Consider the following 12,136-nt stretch of genomic DNA (forward strand, 5'->3'; position numbering starts at 1 on the left):
AGAAAAAGAAGGGGAAAAAAAGCCAACTTAACAGAAAGAGCAAAATGGGATGCAATGCTGTTTAACTAGCAGATGAATAAAATGCTTAAGTTTTCAGATTTGAACGTGTATACTAAACACAGCATCATACCAGAGGAAAGCAATGCTGGGCAAAGCATTCACATGGCAGCCATGAGCACAGGCTAAGTGATACTGACTGCAATGTCTCCTGTGTGGTAGGAAATTTTGTCTAGCTACAAATGCAGGCTGAAAGTCAGCCACAGTGAATTCCAGAGGTTACACTAAGTTGCAACGTAGCAAATAACCTGTACCAATAAAATTAGACTTCAGATTAGAAATACACACTTCGGAAAGATGAAAGTGACCTATAACAGAGAGCTACATCTTGAAAGGAAGACTGGTTTCCAAAAGCAAGAGGCTTATCTTTCAGGAACAAAGAAGTGTGAACAGTTCTACAACAAGAAGCCAATCACTGCTTGGAAAAAACAAACTACAGGGGAGTAACATGAATGGTATATATACAGACTTAACTGTGCCCGAATTAGAAGAAAGAATAATTCATGCCAAAAAATGGTTAGTGAATTAAGCTTGAACACTTTCTAAAAACCAGGAGCATGTGCATTACACCTTCCTCTACCTTTTGTACTTTACAATTAAAAAACAAAAAAAGATGTTACTTAACCTGTACCCTGTTGAGCGCCACAAAACCTGCTAAACTCAAAGTGAGACATGGGTTTTTATTTACAATCTTCAGTAGTAAGATAATAAACTGGAAAAATCAACACAATCACAGCATAAAGATAAAAGGAATGAACTGGCATCCAGTGAAAGATGCATACCAGGCTAAAGGACCTACAACAACTCATTTGGGAGACAGAAAAAATAGAAAGAACCTGGCTCCCCCTCAAAATAGAGTGCAAATGATCTCTGTCACATGTTGAGAGTCCTGTGCTTTTCTCTTGATCCCAAGGCACTATACATCAATCCTAACTCAAGTTTGTAACTTGTCCCCATTATACCATCAGTAGCACTCAGGAACTTCGATGGAAGGCCAAATTCCTGAGGTCATAACAGGGCCCTGTGGACACTGCATAAAAAGATTTTAATTAAGGCAGACACATAGATCTTAATTCAGTTTATTTCAGAAAACTCATTATCAAGTTGTAACATCCAGATTTATTTATTTTTTGAGATGCCAGATCATGGAAAAAAAGATGAGTTACTCAGAAAAATCATTTTGAACACAGTAAGAGAGATAGTTATCTCAAAATGCACTGAATATCGGCAGCCCACTAGAATTCAGTAACCAAAATGCCACTTTGACAAGTATTCAAAAACTGTTTCTTTTCCACTATGTTTTTAATTTTTTTCCCCTTAAACAAATTCTCCAATTGTAAAATGGGGGGGGGGGGGGGGGAAGGGAAGGGCTTGGTCACCTATAACAATTGTAATTTGTAAGAAACTGTTAAAGGATGGGACAATTGTCAGTGAAACATCAGTACTGTAGGGAGAATTACAAGTTTTACATGGATTTTGTAAGAAAAGAAACAACCATCATTCTTTAGCTGTAGACCACCTACCATCCCTTCCCTCTCCTCCCCAAATATCGCCAGATAAAACAGCAAACAGCTAAAACTAAACTGAGGGAAGAGAGAGGAAGTTGGTGGTAAGAAGCAGCCAAGAGTTCTCTAAATAACCTTCTGCTTTTATAAACAAATCCTCCACTGAAAATTTCTGCTCTTCAGTCATTAAGTCAAGTCATATTTTTGACATTCTTCTAAGACTGCTTCATGTTGGTGTTTGAACAGATGCAGAAAACTGCATCCCCTCCAATCACATCCAACCCTAACTACAAATTACCCAAAGTATATTAGAATTACACCCACAGCAGTCAATATAAAATGTAATCAAATCCTTAAAAGCAAATAAAACTTTTTTATTTTAGAGTTACTGCTGCATTTAAGTCACCACTCCTATTTTCACCAGATATTTGCCTTCTACTCTTTCTACTTCCATCTTTAATCCTCGAGCTACATCCCAAGATGCTTAAAGCTTAAATCTTCAAAACTGTTTTTCCTCAGAAGTTAATCTTCCTCATAATTTTTTAATTAAGATCATAAGCACGTTAAAAGTAAATAAACCTCTTATTTTCCTTTTCTCCAAATTCTCCTTTTCACCGCTTTTCTCTTCCCTCCTGCCAATCCGTTCCTGCTCATTTCTCTCCTCTCAAGCAAAAATGCAATTCAAACACACTAGCTAAGGTTTTACAGAAACAATCAGCTTGAGCAGACTTCTAAAATAAAAAGAGTTCACAGGCAATAACAAAACCCTTTTCTGAAATAAGATCAGGTTTCTTATTGAAGACAGATTCTCCCTCACAGGCAAATCATAAAAAGTATTTTACAGCTTCAGTTTCTACTTGTAAATTGTTACCTGTCACTTGCAAGTAACTCAGTTGCCATTTTAACAATTTTTTAAAAAAGTAAAACATTCATAGCATGTAACTCATCTTCCCAATAAAAAAGATAAAGCCACGAAAACTTCCTAACATTCTGGGGAAGGCTCTCACTCTGAAAACAGGCTGGCAACAGCAGGGGGTTTTCTCCCCTGTGTAGACTGTTCTTCTCTTGCAAAAGCAACCCACTGCTAGAAATACCTCACACCTCTAAAATCCCAACAGATTCCTGGGGAGTTGAAAATAACTGGAAGAAAATGCCTAAGTGGTACAACATCTAATCAGCGAACAAGCCAAAACTGAAAATTAAGCAGGACTGCATTTTTCAATCTACTGCGGTGAGACCCAGTACCAAACACTGCTAAAGCACTCAAATGGGATTGCAGATCTGATCTCTAGCAAATCACCAAGACTATAATCCCCTCTGGAGCCTTTTATTTATATCAACATTCCGGTAATACAAACATCTGGTAGTCCTCACATAACATTTTCCAGTTGCCATCTTGCATTAATATTTCTACGAGCTTATCAAAACCAACTTGAGCTGAAGTACAGTTTCTGCCATTATGATTTTGGAAATTAAGTTTTCAAATAATCTATTTAGAGATTACAAAGCATCGCCAAAATGAGACACCAAACTACTGGATTCTTTCACCTCCTTGCAATTGCAGCATGACTTTAAAATGGTTATGAGAATTATTTTAACCTGCTAAATGTAAAGATCATGCAATTACCCAATAAAAGCACCCTCAGAATCAGCATGCACACCCAGGTTTTTGGAAAAGCATTGTAAGAATCAACTGCTTGTTTCGTTCCAACAGCAAGCTCACTCCAGCACTTATTTCTAACAGATAATAAATAGCAACTACAAGCACTCGAAAAAGACTCTTCTTTGCAGCCTATCTTACCAGGTAACGCTTCTCAGACACTTGTTTTTACAGGCAGGAAGAGTCCTTAATTTTCAAAGTTACTTTGTTCAGTCTTCTCTCTGACCTTATCAGACATCAACATGAAAAAGAGTAAGGACAGGAAGGAGAGGGGAATCAAATTCCAACCAACTTCCACTTCCAACCCTTCTATATTTTCCTCAAAAATCATTAGCCGTGTTTTCTACAGAACAGATCACACTGACTTCAAAAAGGTGTGATGGTTTTCCTAGCATAATTTTAATAATCTTACATTAACACAAAAATATTACATCTTACCATAAATCCCATTGAAAATAAAAATTATGGCATTCATCTACACCCATATTTGAATATTGTAACCATTCAAGACTAACATTATTGAATTAATAAGAATAAGAGCAAAGAAAAATCTGGTATCTTAGACATTACATATTTAGTACGTTTTTAGTCAACAGGAGAAAGACTGGGCCAGAGGCATTATTCTATGTCTGTTTATATTAGTGACACTTTGGAATCAGGGCAGCAAGGTGAATTCTTTTCACTACTTTCAGCATTAATGTTGTAACTTCTAAGTGAAAAAAAATTCAAAGGAAGTATCTTGGACACAGGGAGCCGATTTGCTTTTAATTACGCATTCTGAGCTGTTATTGGCATAAGCCATTTATTGCATCTTTGAAAAAGAGGTAAATGTAAAAGTATGTGAAAATAAATTCCCAGAACATACCTACATTTATTTCCCTTTTTACACCAAGAAGCCATCTCCATAAAGTGTTCAGCCTCAAAGAAGAAACCAGTTCTTGTCACTTTTGATTTCTTCCTGTTAAACCCTTCTGTTCTTATAAAAACACTTTTAAGGGTCTTCCTATTATTTTCCCCATCAATAGTAAAACTCAATAAGCAATATTAATCTAAAGAGAAGTATCAATTACCTGCTAGCCAAGAACCAACTCTAAATCACACAAGTTATAAATTACTGCCAAAAAAGCACCAGGACTTTAGAACATTTCCATGATACAGCTGAATATAATTTGCTGTAACACTTGTGCTTGCAATCCCTGATTAAAATTATGTAAAATTTAAACGACAGTCATTAGCAAGCAGAGGTCTGTAAGGCAGAACACTACATGTGATGGCAATTTTCAAAACTTCTGGACTCAAACGCCTGCACTGACACGCTGTACTTCTCTCTAGGAAGAAGTATGAACAAAAGCACAAGCTAACAGGACATCTTAAAAAAACACTTTCTCTCAAATGCAGTAGTGAAATACTGTTCTCTGAATTTCATTTAGTGTCCACAAGTGCTTCTAAGAAATTCATCAAACTGATACATGTGGGTTTTAAGCACAACTTGTTGAGGCTGCACACCTCTACAAAAAAGCAGCTGAGGAAATGAAGGCACCCATACAGTGGTGTCACTTAATATGATTTTGAAATTATGAAGGCAGATGTATAAGGTCAAGATACCCAGCCTACAACAATCTGCCTTCTGTGCATCTGAAGAAGGTACTGCATGATGTCTTCACCACAAGATAATAGCTTCTTGTGGGGGATAGAGGGGATACACAACATTCTTTAACAGTCAACATAGTTAACCTGTAGGCATGATTCTAGCCATGTTAACTGAAAACTTTTCCATTGATGCAGTCAGCGTCTGTTCTAGCCTCTTTATGCAGCAACACTTGGGAGGCAGCCAGGCAGCTTCTCTGCATTGCTATACAGCAGCTCCAGATGACTTCGTGTTTGTCTCCACCTGCTCTCCAGTCTCACTGCTGTAAGCATGCCTCTAAAAGCAGGGCTGTCATTTGAACTTCTCTTTCAGATACAAGAGCAAATTCACCGTTTTAAATACAAAAAAACCCCTGAAAAATATTTATTTTTAAGAAAAGATAAGTGAGACCTCACTAGCTTTAAAATCTAGAAGAAATAAATCGTGGGATGCCTCCCAGTAGCAAACCACTGCTATTAGAGAAAAGTTTCTATATACAATTACGATCTGATTTATGATCTGTTGAACGAATTTCTGTAGCAATGAGCAAAGAACGTGGCCAGAACAGTAACTAAAGCCACACTTTTAAAAATACACATATCATTAAGTTAACTGACTTCTTCATCTGATCAAGTTCTGCAAGCAAGCTTCTACTTCTTGTTTGGCTCCAAGGTCAGTAAGTTTTTCTAGACCATCTTCTCCACTCATGCAATTTTGCTTAAATATCAGTTCTTGTCACAGCCCTAACAGATACTCACGTTATACTCATTTTGGAGATAGCTGTTTCTTGGTAAATATGAGGACTTAAGACTTCATGGAAAGGAGGAAAAAAAACCTGAACTACAAATTGCTCTTTTAGTCCCACAAATCATCCTGTGAACCTCTACAAGTACCATTTCTGCATATTCATAGTTAAAAATGTGTAATTCTTTAAGTTCTGTTTGACATCAGAAGATGTTTCCATTTTCAGAACATCACATCAGTCTTTTCAGATTGATGCTGTATAGATGTCACTGCCATTTCTGATGTCACACATACAAAAGTGTTACAACTGTACCTCCATTAACTCAAAGGGTGGCACATTAACTCCAGAGAAAAGGTAGTCATTCAGAGTACCTTAAACTGTTAGTCAGCAATTTAAGAATCCTGGTGTCCAACTATATACCCTAATTTTACACATGATGCAACATGAAATGTTTCTGAATATGTAATAAATTTCAGTGTTCAGAGTTCTAAACCTTCCAATGTATTTTCAGAAACAATACTACTGAACTTATGAGATTCCTAAATATTTTAAATGCTTAAAAAATAGCATATTATCAAATGAATAGTCTGAATTTTTCTGTATTTAAGTCTCTTAAAGGTGTGTGCAAGGGCATCCCCTTTTTGCTAGGAAATTACTTCTGTTATCAGAAGTTGGATCAATTTTTTAAAAGCATTAAATGTTACTGTATATCATGCACAGCCCAACTATTACATCAGACCCAATTTAAAATGCACAACATACATGCTGTATTTCTAGCAAAAGCCATTTTTAAAGTCCACTGTCATACAACAGAACCCGAGTAAGACCTACAGTGCAGGCTAAGAAAAGCTGAACCAAGATCTCAATATGAAAATTTTAATACTATTTTCTCTAATCAGTGTATCTAAAGTCACCACTATCTGCTATACCAATGGCCAAAACACTATCTTCTGGTCATGAATTTAGCGTTGGGAGTATTTAATCCCTCCAGTGGTCCTGACTTTATAAACTCTACAGATGTCTAAAAATCCATGGAGTTGTAAAGCCAGGTACACTTCACAGATTGCAATGGTGCAACTTCTGCCTGTAGACAAAGAATTTACTCACTGTATAAAAATGAACTCTCAAGTCTTTTCCAGGCATTTGCTACACAGTCAGTGGTTCTGCATCTTTTCAGTCCTAAAAATGTGGAGAAAAAAAATGAAGCAAAACCCCCACAAAATTACATTTCATGCGTGTTACCTATTTTCTTGAATTCGCAGCTACGTACACCAGCAAAGAGGAAGAGACTTCCAGAATCACTCAAATCCTTCCTTCCAAAAACTGCTAGAGAGTTCAGTAAAGGGACACTTAATGTGAAATCAAGAAAAGAAATTCTAATACATTTACAGATATAGTTTCAGAAAAACAACAGCTTATTTGCCTCCTCAAGGGTACAAATACTTTCATCTCGTGCTAGTTTCCCATACCATCATGTGTTTCTAGAACTTGGGACACATGCTTTATTTAAGAGGTCTCTCAAGTACAAAGCACAAGACAATGCAGTAGCAGCTTATCAACTGAGAATCAAGAAGCAATTCTCCCAATAAAACGAGCTTGTTTGCTTTTTTTTTTAAAAAAAACACATTTCAGTAGTATTTCCTCTCTGTGCTGAGTAGGAAACACCAACAGTCAGAGGTTGGAGCAATAAAGCAAGATCTTACATAATACTCCAGTCGTGCAGAAAATCAAGCCAATGCTGGGAGAAGGAATTTTACAACATTACAGTGGGTATTTCCAAGTGTGAAACTATGCATGCAATCAATAACACCGCAATAGCTCCTGATTGTACAAGCTTTATGCCCAATTCTGCAGAAATAATGTCCAGGAAGAAATGAAGCAGATGTTTCAAGTTTACAGGTCCACTGTGAGCCAGGCAGTGGAATGGCAAAGCCCCAAGAGTAAAATGCTGAATAGAAGGGTGTGTCAAGAATAATGCTGTTAAGTCCCTCTTCTGTAAACTAGAATGGTATCTAGAAAAATCACACAGGGCATCAAACTCGGTTCACAGTACATACCTCACACTAGGACCATCTAGAGGCTCAGCTGCAGTTCAGAGATTCAGAGATTAACCCTAAACCTCCCCACGCACAGGTCAAGCTGGCTCAGTGGAAACTAACTGAGAGAAGACTCTGATGAATGGAATGGTCTTCAACATTTATCAGGTCTAATCAACCTAATACTATTGCCAGTCCTGGTACCTTCTCCATGTTAAAACATCAGCAAATTGTAAGATCAATTACACAGGAAATAGTATTTTTTTGAGCACTCCACTGTCATCTGTGCAATCAGCGATGGCAATGTTGGCAATGTTCACGGAGACCGTACGTGAAACCAAAACCCCTTACATTTTAACTCCCTCCCTGATCTGTATCTATGGGCAAACCCAGGAGGTTTGGGGGAGGAAATGCAATTCGTTTTATAATAGGGGTAACTACACTCAAGTAAATCAGGGTATCAAATTTGATAGTAGTTTCTATGATCTTATGGTAGGTACAGTCCTCTCCTGTATTACTGTCCTCTCCTGATATGGTGACAGGACAAGAGCTTGCAATGTACTTCTGCTATTATTTTGTCTCGATCTCGATACCCATCCATGACAAAATGCCATTAAGAAAATAAAAATCTGTCTTTTCTTCAGGGCACAACGAAACAAGTGACATAATGAAACCAAGTAATTCTGGGCATTTGGTTAGAAAATATCACTGAAAAAGAAGCCAGTGGTATGTTTTACTTAACTAATGTAGGGGGATTTATAACCAAAGAGTTCTGTTTTATAAAGCATAAATAATAGTGTCATTCTTCAGACTTTTATAGGGCTTCACATCAAGCCACCCCCAGACATAAACACTTAGAACTCTAAAGGCAAAGAAAGAGGAAAAAAAAAAGAAATCACAAAAAAGTATTCCTTTTCATTATGTCACAATGATGCTCTACAATCACAAACGTAAACACATTTAATAAATCTGAGTTACAGAAAAATGACAACAAATAACATTACATTCCATATCTTCCTCTCCTCTAAAAAACATCAAGGGAAAGACAATTCCATTGCACAGGCATCTGGCACACTACAGAAATAGTATTTTACCTTTATAATACCTTTATAATCATTAATCAAGATAATGCTTGTAGCAAGCACTAGCACTCAGCTATTAAATTGAATCAGTGACACATTTAACTGCGAAAGAGAATTCTTTTGCCTTTCCATACTGCATGATGATGCACCATTTCCTTTAAACACCACCACAGGCCTGAGACACAGTGAAGAAATACCAGCACCGATCCCAGACGCCTCTAATTCACGAGAAACGTGCCTCTCAGTCCTCAGCGGTGAAAACTACAACCGGCCATCCCTTACTTGGTTATGCTGTTAGTCACCCCAGGTTTTCCACTCCAGCCTTTATTTCCTTTCTCCCACTCACGTTTCCTTACTCAGTTCCTGGCACCCCACTGAACCTCTGCCCCTGCCTGAGGAGCTCCGGGAATCCCTTAAGCAGGCCTCCCCCGAACTTTCCCCTGCCGGACCTCTCCCCTCCCCAGGCCCCGCTCCCTCACTCGCGCCCTCCTCCCCAGCCGAGCCACCGAGCCCTCCCCCAGCGCCTGCCCCCTTCCCCACAGCTCTTACCTCCGGGCCCCGCGAGTGACTCCTACGGCCGGTGGAAGCCCCGCTCCGAGACAGGCTGAGCGCCCGAGAAGCCCTGGCCCAGGCAGGTGCGGCGGGTGGGGATAGCGCCCCCGGACTCTGGCCCCCGTTCCGCAGCCAGCCCCTCTAGGCGAACACCAGCAGCTGGAGCTCACTATCGAGCAGCATGTCTTCCTCCTCCGAGTCCCCCCAAGCAGATGCAGAGGCTCGTTATTCCGCTTATTCCGCAAGTCCCCGCAGCAGCGCTCTGCGCAGGCGCCGCGCTGACGAACGGGCAGGATATGGCCGTTCCCAGCGCTCCCCCCCGGCCGCGCAGGCGCCCCGGCCGCACCGCGCTCCCCCCCGCGCCCCGCTCCCGGCCACCGCGCAGGCGCGTACCCCTCGCACCGGCCTCGGCCTCCCGCCCCCCGCTCCCCTCCGCGCCTGCGGCCGCGGCGCCCTTCCCGCTCCCGCGCCTGCGCAGCCAAACACGCCCTCCCCGCCCCCCCCTCTTGCGCATGCGCGCTCGGCCCCGCCCGCCCGCCCCTCCCCCGGGTGGCTCACCGCCTGGCAGCACGGCGGAACATGCGCCGTGTGCCTTGGGGTCCCCTCAAGTTCAAGCGCTCGCTATTTGGCAGAGCTACTCCTGTCGCAGTGCCACTTAGAACAGCCAGCAGAGGAGGGGGACGCAGGCCCGCGCGGGTCTCTCACTTCCCAGTCGTGCGGCAGGGCCGCCGCAGGGACACAGGAGAGCTGCCCCACATACACATCAGAGAGGCAAGCGGTGGCGGGGGACGAGGAGACTACCTTCCCCCCATCCCTGCGGAGGCTTCCAGTCCTCGCCCAATTCCTTTTTGCTTCTCTCCCCCGCACGGCCCCTCCCACCTCACCTGAGAAGGGAACCGCTGCCTGCTGTCCCCTTTCGGTCTCCTCATACCACCCTACACTGACACATCCGGCCCCCCCGCAGCGCCCGCCCCTCAGCGGCACGCGGAGGCGCTGCGCATGCGCCGAGAGGCGGGGTGGGGCGTGAACGCGGGAAGGGCGTCGAGGGAGGTGGTGCGCGTCATCTGTGCTTCGCCTCACAGCATTGTGAGGAGCGGCTGCCTGAGGTGGTGCCGTGCTTCTCTGCTCCTTCTGCCTGGCAGGCCTCTTCTCCTGGTGTTGCGTGAGGGTTGACAGCTCTTCTGCGAGCTGGTGTCGGCTTTTGTTTCAAATTCCTTTACTCAAGGAGGAAGTGTTGGGGGAGATGAGAGTGTATGTTTCGCTTGCTGTGGTGGTGTGGCCTGTTTTCATCTTTCCTCCTGGTTCCTTTGAGGGTTGGGCTTAGCGTTATGGTGGAAAATACAAACAATTCTTCCCTATTCTCTCACTTCAGGCTGTGTGGTGGGTCATCTGTGCTTGTGAAGAGTGGCTCCCTGCACTGTCCACAATGATAATTTCTTAGCAAGTTTGAAGATGGCTGGTGAGTTTTTCCTCAAAGCATAGTGGTTATTTTAATGTTTTGAGAAAAGGATTATAAAGCAACATGTCTGTCATTCAGGGATCTAGATCAAAAAGTTAAGGGAGGCCTTACAGACTTACAAGGCCCACCTTTTACAAGGGGGTTATCAAGCAAATGGAGCCAGGCACTTCATAGTGGTACATGGCAGGAGGATGAGACACAAAAGGAAACCTGAAGAGATTTAGACTAGATACAAGATATCTAGATATGGCCATAGATGAGCGTTTGGACAGGTTGCCCAGATAGACTATGTGGTCTCTGTTTTCTCAGGGTTTTAAAGGTCTGATTAAATAAAGTCCTGAGCAACCTTCTCAGATCTCATAGGTGACCCTGCTTTGAGCAGGTTGGACCAGATAACATCCCGATGTATTTATACTATCATCGTAAGATCCTGTCTATGTATGGGTCTTCTAATTTGTAATGGTTTGCAAACAGGGAAAGCAAAATAGTCATTGTTCACAGCCTTTAAATACTTAAATGTTTGTGGAGAAGCTTATCCTCGGCTAGCCTTTCTTTCCTGCCAGTTAATAGTGAATTAACACAATTACATGCAAAGCACCACAATAACCAAATCAGTCAGGTTACATAATACATATCACAGTTACACTTAAATGAAAGATACAAACTCTTTTTACCTCATATCTCATTCTCTTAGATGAAAAATGCTGCTTCTTATAGCACAATTGGTCCTGTATGCTTGGCAGCCACAGTTGTCCACTACTGACTCAGAGAATATTGCCCGTTTCATCGCAAATGTTTTCTGTGGTGTCCTGGGTTTTCCTGGCACGTATCTCATCCAAGTCATAACTAATTCTTGAACCCTGCTTCATTCTGTCATTTCACAAACTGCTGCCCATGGTGACAAACCAGCAGGTAATGCTGCATTGCAATGAAGAAATGCCATAAAACTGCCTCTTGTGATGTACAGAATTGGTGTTAGCATTCCTATTCTGGCTATGCATTTCTCCTAGAAACTTACTTTCATACCCTTTCCATTAGTCTGGGGTTTATATTCCCCAAATAAGCTGTGGATTATTTACTGATGTATTTATCCTCTTTACAGTTGAAGTACAAAAGGAAATCACAGCACCAGTTTTAAGAGAAAACAGATTCCTCCTTCCCCTCGCTTAGGCTGCAGACAAATTGCAAGATGTTTCTAGACAGAACAAACAGAAATGTCTCCTTTAATTCAACACTGGCTATATGTCAGTTAGTGGTAGGAAGGTCAACCTTTCTTGCGGTTTATGACATTCTCCTAATCAAAATTCTCTTGTTCCCAGGAAGTGGAAGATTAAATAGGGTATGTGTGAAAATGATCAAATTTTACCTCACCTCCATATGTAAAAGTTACTTAAGGTCAATTCTGTCCTCCTT

The 12,136-nt window shown here is 41.4% G+C and overlaps 1 protein-coding gene across 6 annotated transcripts in view; it reads right to left on the bottom strand.

The window, feature by feature from the left end:
- SPOP (speckle type BTB/POZ protein) overlaps positions 1–10,261 on the bottom strand; it is a 28,495-nt gene extending 18,234 nt beyond the window's left edge. The window contains exons 1-3 of one of the 6 annotated variants that reach the window (XM_055697385.1): positions 10,149–10,261; positions 9,262–9,456; positions 6,702–6,773 (exon numbers count right to left, since the gene is read on the bottom strand). The gene's annotated coding sequence lies outside the window, so the exon portion shown is untranslated. Of the gene's footprint in view, positions 1–3,363; positions 3,449–6,701; positions 6,774–9,261; positions 9,589–10,148 lie in introns of those variants that run through there. The other 5 variants (XM_055697384.1, XM_055697383.1, XM_005439397.4 and 2 more) reach the window with 5 other exon arrangements.
- Between the last annotated feature and the right edge of the window lie 1,875 nt (positions 10,262–12,136).

This window comes from Falco cherrug, chromosome 20 (genome assembly GCF_023634085.1).
Source record: "Falco cherrug isolate bFalChe1 chromosome 20, bFalChe1.pri, whole genome shotgun sequence".
In the NCBI taxonomy this organism is placed as follows: Eukaryota; Metazoa; Chordata; class Aves; order Falconiformes; family Falconidae; genus Falco; species Falco cherrug.